The sequence below is a fragment of the Rhinichthys klamathensis genome, unplaced genomic scaffold, assembly GCF_029890125.1.
Source record: "Rhinichthys klamathensis goyatoka isolate OS25496 unplaced genomic scaffold, OSU_Roscu_1.1 h1tg000466l_1, whole genome shotgun sequence".
Lineage (NCBI taxonomy): Eukaryota > Metazoa > Chordata > Actinopteri > Cypriniformes > Leuciscidae > Rhinichthys > Rhinichthys klamathensis.
In genome coordinates, this window is record NW_026606955.1 from 670977 (window position 1) to 678092 (window position 7116).

Genomic DNA, 7116 nt, shown 5'->3' on the forward strand with positions numbered 1-7116 from the left:
ACACGGGATATGTTATGCTTGTGTGTATGGGTGAACACATGATTGTGGGCACATTTTCTACACAACTGGCATATTTTCTCTTTTTGAGATTTCTCTGGGTAGCCGTGAAAACGGCTTTTTGTCGCTCGCAAGCGGGCTGGGACACCGGCTTGTTTGTGGCGGTCAACACTACAGCAGTCGGCGAAACAACGGGGACTGGCAGAGGGCGAAGCTTTGACGGCGGTCCGGCCGCAGCGGGAGAGCGCCGTCGTTTTCTTAACTTTGCTAGGCAGACTTCTGATGATCAGGCTTCAGCGTGATCTTGGGTCGCGGGCCCCGTGGGGGCGGCGGTCTGCGGCGGCTGTCAGAGCGAGAGCGAGGGCGGCCGCCCTGTCTGCGCTGGGCTGTTTGAGTCTGCGGAGGAGGGCGCTGTGGTGGAGCTCTGGCAGGAGGCTCGCGAGAGCGGCCTGCGGAAGAGCTAGCGCGGCGGGGCAGAAACAAATTCATGGCCTGAGTGGCTTTCTGGACCTCGGAAAAGCGATCGACGATTCCCGTGACAGCAGATCCAAAAAGGCCCGTCGGGGAGAGGGGCGCGTTAAGAAACGCGGCGCGCTCAGAATCTCCCATGTCGGCGAGCGTTAGCCATAAGTGTCTCTCGGATACACAAAGGCTGGCCATGCATCTCCCCAGAGCTTGTGCGGCGGCTTTAGTGGCGCGAAGGGCGAGGTCCGTAGCACTTCTCAGATCCGTGACAGCGGGGGAGGGGTTTCTACCGCTCTCGGCCCACTCACGGAGAATATCGCTCTGTAACACTTGGAGGACAGACATAGAATGCAGCGCTGCGGCGGCCTGACCGGCGGCGACGTAGGCGCGAGCATGAAAGCTCGAGGTCGCTCTGCAAGCTTTCGAAGGAAGCGTGGGGGAAGAGCGCCATCTAGCAGAGGGCGGGCAGAGGTGTGCGCGACCAAGTCCTCAACGGGCGGCATGGCTGAATAACCTTTTTCGGCGGCTCCGTCCACCGAGCGCAGCGAGGCGGATATATCGGAGCGGTTTCTAGCCGAGAGCGGGGCATTCCAGGACTTCGTCAGCTCTGTGTGAAGTTCAGGCAGGAATGGGGCGGCCCGGTTGCACGCGGGGGTCGAGCGCCGATGAAAAAAGCTGCCGTCCATCCGGTTCGGGGCCTGCTCGGGTGGAGGAGACCACTCGAGACCGAGGCGTTCGACGGCCTGTGAGAGGAGGCGCATTAGTTCCTCCTCTATCCCGGCGTGGATCCCCGCCGACTCTCTCGTGGATCCGAGAGATGACCATTCCTCACTGTCTGACGCGAGCAGTGAACAGGAATCCTTCTCCTCCGCGGCGTCATCGGAAGCGACAGAGCGGCCACTCGGCGGCAACTGTATGTCCGGCTGTGGCGGGGAGGGAGAGCGGGAAGCGGGAAGCGGCGGCGGCGGCCCGCATGGTTCCGCAGGGGGCTCCGGCGGCCTCTGGGAGCGGCGTTTCTTTTTACGCGGCGAAGAGAGAGGCGGCGCGGGAGCGGATTTTGCCGCCAGAAGTCGTGCCCGCAGGGACGACAACGGCAGGCTCTCACAGAAGTCGCATCCTCCATCCGCGAGGGCGAGTTCTGCGTGCTCGAGTCCCAGGCAGAGAGCGCAAATGACATGGCAGTCTCCGTCCTCGAGAGGAGCGCTGCAAGAGCCGCAGGAAAAACGAGACATCTTTAAAAAGACGCTCAGCTCTTTTAGATATAGAGAAAAGAAGGATACAGTCGTCGGATGGCGCTAGCTTGCAGGGCGGCTGAAGGTGGCGAAGACGGCCGGCTTCTTCAGGGTCCGGGAGCTCGCTAGAGTGATGCCTTCTCGACGGCGACGGCTTTTCTCAGGACAGCAGAAGCGTGTAGCTTGCTGAAGATGAAATGAATCAACATATAAGCCTGGGAGAGACTGTTATATACACCATAGCCACGCCCATTCTGGCGGGCCATGATGCAATGAGCGCGCGGGCGCTTCTCATTGGCAGCGGGTTCAGCCCCGCTCTCCCATAGGCTTAAGCAGTTCTCTCTGAGTGAACCAATGAGCTGCTAGCTAGCCTGCTCTAGGTCTGCCGCAGAGGAACTGCGTTGTCAATGGATACAAATTATGAAATAATTTTTTGGCTTCAAACTCTCAGCAAAGATGAATCTTTCCCGCAGCGTAAGCTAGCTTACGCAATACGAGAGAACCTCTCGTAAGAGAACAGAACTTTCCTCAGGATTTAATATGAATGAATGAATGAATGAATGAATGAATGAATGAATGAATGAATGAATGAATGAATGAATGAATGAATGAATGAATGAATGAATGAGGGATTTATATAGCGCTTTCATATGTACTACTGTACACCCAAAGCGCTTTACAATCATATCAGGGGTTCTCTCCTCAACCAGCACCAGTGTGCAGCATCCACTTGGATGACGCGACGGCAGCCACATTAATGTTTAAAACATAAAATATCCCTCACTAATCTATCCAAAACATTTATCAAAGTATAGCTGCACATTTATATAATCAACGGTTATTCAGTATTCGGTGACCATGCCCTTATTTTAGTGGTAGCAATCATCACAAAATAAAGATATTTCAAACAATTTAACTCTAAGGGTAGAAAAGAATGGTCTTACATTATGGCTGGTTTTAGTATTAAAGACATCCTAATATATAGATTTTGATTCTTCACAGGCCTTTCTTTTGGTATCTTCATTTTAAAGGCCCTATATTAAATCCCAGAGATATTGGGGATCATTAATGTGACTCCATGAGTAAATGTTTAAATTGTACAAATTTTCAGTGGCCAAAAACCAAATGTGGGCCACTTTGCATACAGCTGATTTTTTTTTTCTTTTAAAGAGGAATGTCTGACATTTATTTATTTGTATTCTTTAACATTTGTTCCTCAGAAATTCATCTTTCAGTGCAGTAGCTGTATGCAAATTTGGCAAATTTCATCCATTGGAACAATTTGCACACAGAGCCATATGGAGATCTCCATTTCTCTGGGAATAAACCATATAGGACCTTAAAAATGAACATTCCAAAAGAAAAGTTTAAGAACCAGAATCTAAAAGGATATTGAGATATCTATAATATTTCTTGAGTTACAGTTTCACAGACATTGAAAAAAGAATGTTTTTGGTACTCAGACTGGTATGTTCTATACAGTTATTTTTATGGAGGGAAACATTGTTTTTTTCTTGCAATACAATACATATCAGCTGTATGCAAAGTCACCCACATTTGGTTTTCATCCATTGAAAATGGGGAAGTTCAACAATTTGCACATGAAGCTGCATTGAGATTCCCATTTCTCTGGGACTGAACCATATAGAGCCTTAAATGAAGATACCAAAAGAAAAGTTTGTCAAGAACCAGAATCTAAAAACATATTGATTTATATATATATATATATATATATATATATATATATATATATATATATACACATATATATATATATATATATATTTTTTTTTTTTTTTTACTGTCTTCAGTGGTATATAATGCAACAAAAGACAAACAGACCTACCTATCTATGTGTAAAAATAAAACAATGATGTTGCCATCTTTCTAAAGTCATTTTCTCCCTCCTCTAATTTGGCTTTACATTTTACCGGAAAATTGTCATTGTCTTTCTTCAGAATTTTTTTTTAACAAAATAAAGAATTTGAGCAGGAGACTTATTAGGCTAAATAAGGCTATAACCATTATTTCCATGTAATTATAAACCAAGCAGAACAAGAACAAGATTATTGATTATTGTTCTAAATTAAAACAATATTTATACTTTATATTCCTACAGCAAACAAACTCTTAGAGGTCTACAATATTGAACTCAATGGATGAAGAATGTTCTAAATGAGTATTTAATTGAATTGAAGACAAGTCATCATGCGGTGACCTTTGAGTGATGAACTGTCCCATTTCAAGGTGAAAAGCAGTGGAGCCTTTCAAAGCATTGCCATAATCTATCCCTTCCCCAATAGTTAATGCAGTAAAGATGGGTGGTCCCGGTCTCCACAGGGGCGGGAAAACTATTATTCATCCCCACATGAGGAATGATGGGATGTGTGAGGGATGATAATAAGAGAGCTGTTCATGGAAGACATCACAGAACCATGTCTGAGGAGTCAGCTCATCTATTTAGTCTTTTTAGAATTGGATCATTTTGAGCATTTAATTTTCATTTAAAAATGTAAACCAATTATCCTGCTTTGCATTTCTGGTAAGAATGAAGTTATAAGGCTAATCAGAGAAATCATACTAGCACAAAACTCTTCCCTAAAAAACTAATCTGTATCGCTCAAACACACACAGGGGGACCCATTGAAACTCAGCAGCCTTATTTATTACTGTAAATGTTAGCAGCTTTTCAGAATTGAACGTAGAATGTAATGAAGTAGAATTAAAATTAACAATATAATAAAAGATAGAACAATGGAATGACAGAAAAATAGAATGACAGAAAAACAGAATGACAAAGATAGAATGATAGAATAATAATACATAGAACGGTAGAATTTTACATACATAGCATGAAAGTTAGAACGATAGAATACCCAGGACAATAGTTAGAAGGATAGAAAGTTACATAGATATCACAGTAGTAAGAATGATAGAATGTTACATAACACAATGGTTAGAACGAGTGAATGATATAATGATATATAAAATAATAGAACAGCACAATGAGATGGAACAATAGATAGAGCAATAGAATGACAGATATAAATATAGAATAACAGACAGATACATAGATATAATGATACAAAGAAAGATAGAATGATAAAAAGATAGAACAATAGATAGAATGACAGACAGTACGATATAATGTTAGGCAGAGAGATAGACAAAACAACGGACAGACAGAATGATAGATAGAACGATAGAACGATAGATCGATAGATAGAACATGATAGATAGAACGATAGATAGATAGATAGAACGATAGATAGATAGAACGATAGATAGATAGAACGATAGATTGATAGATAGATTGATTGATTGAATGATACAGAGAAAGAATGATAGATAAAACGACAGACAGAACGATAGAATGTTAGGCAGAGAGATAGACAGAACGATAGATAGAAAGATAGAATGATGCAGAGATAGAACAATAGACAGAACGTCAGACAGACAGACAGATTGACAGATATAGATTCTGAATTTTGCTCAAGGCTGTTCATTTGAAATGCCAAAAAATATCATGTACAATCACAATATTATAAGTGATTTACTTTTGTTAAGATCAGCCAACATTTGTTAAGATCAGCCAACACTTTCATCCAAAGCAAATTACAAATTACGTACATCGCATACAATTTATTTAGCTATTGAAAACTGGACTAGTAAGAGCTGGATAACAGGCAATAATATCTGCAATCGAAATGTATATCAAACTCTCTAATGGTTCATATTTTTGAGATGCACCTTTACACCGATTCATATTGGACGTTTTTTCATTTTTCACTCAGCTTACCCACACACCGGTTTAACATCCTCAAGTGAGGTGATCTTACATTTTTCAGGCTACAGAACTGTGCGGTGATCAATAAGCAGATTTTGCATGTGCATGTAACACTGCAAGGTTGAAACCCAAATGAAAAAGAGAAACAGGAAGCATCGATACACCTCCAGCGCTTCCAGCATCTCTTGGCTTCCTCACCTGAAATACCTCTAAACAGTAGGAGAGCACTCAAACCACTACATTCCCACCGATATGCTGACTTGAGTGTCAAGAACTTTTCTTGGTGAGAATATTATACTAATCCCACAACCCCAAACATTTCTAAACTAGCACACTGTCAGAGGAAAGGGAGCTTTGGAAATCATGTGTTATTGTCAAGTCTTCTACTGCTTTTCACTTGAGCGGTCTTTAATTTTTCAACACAGACATGGAGGCATCAGAACGAAGTGATGCCAGTGTTTATTTCATTAGATTTCCTTAGATTTATAGACAGGGCAGCTGAATGGAAAGTTAAATTTAAGTTAAGTTTCTCCCCAGACGACTGTCTGAGACAGCCACATCTACAGTGACCCAAAAAAGTATTTGGACACTTCAGCCACACTTAAAAATGTATGAATGTCACTGCATTATAAAACCAAATATCAAACCATTGTGGCTGTTCTGTGCGAAACTGATTTAATGCAGGCCCCCTGTGCTTAAGGAAGAGATATTATTAAAATTTCAACCAATTAGGCAGCATATCCAACCGCGCAACTGCATACAGCATAGTCACAAACTAGCACAAACTTCTCAAAGAAATAAATGCAACAAAAATATCCTTGTCCTCAAGAAAACCATATTAATTACATCCCTTTTTGATTGAAAGGAGTAAAAACAGACAATTTACTGGCATAGAATCCTGCTGTACATAAAGCAAGATTGATTTGATATTGTTTCTATGTTGATTCAATGTTAAATAAGTGATTTAATTAAGGTTGAAATAATATTGATTTTATGTCCATCTTGATTGATTTTTCATCGTTGAAATAACATTATTTCAGGGTTCAAACCTGATGAAAAATCAATGCTAAATTTCAACATTGATTCAATGATCTTTTGGTTAATGCATTAACATTGATTCAATGTTGATTCAGTGTTGGTCTGCTATCTGGGTAGGATCTGGTGATATCTGTCATTCTGAGCAAATAGGCAAAGATACAAAACACAGGAAAAACTCAATTACCAATATCAAAGATATCAAAGACTATCAATTGAATTGTTGAATCCGACTGAACTGTTTTTTTTTTTTTATAAAGTTATTTTAAAGTGAATACCAACATATTAAATAGTTAAACTGTGAATATTACACATTGGATCCAAAAATCTGAGTCCACTACTAGTAAAATACTTATATTCTGTATTTTTCAAATTTTTCACAAAAAAATGTCAATGCTATTTGTATCGTCAGAATAACAATGCAAGTGACAGATCTCAGTATTTGGTTTGTCTCCTTTTGCTTTAATGACAGCAGAACTAGAGCGAACATGAATAAAAACCTGTTTATTTCCATCTTTAAGTTAAAAAAAGACGATTTTCTATGTGTTCTCAGAGCTATGGACTCCACTGTATCATAATCTAACATTGCCACAGTGTCAT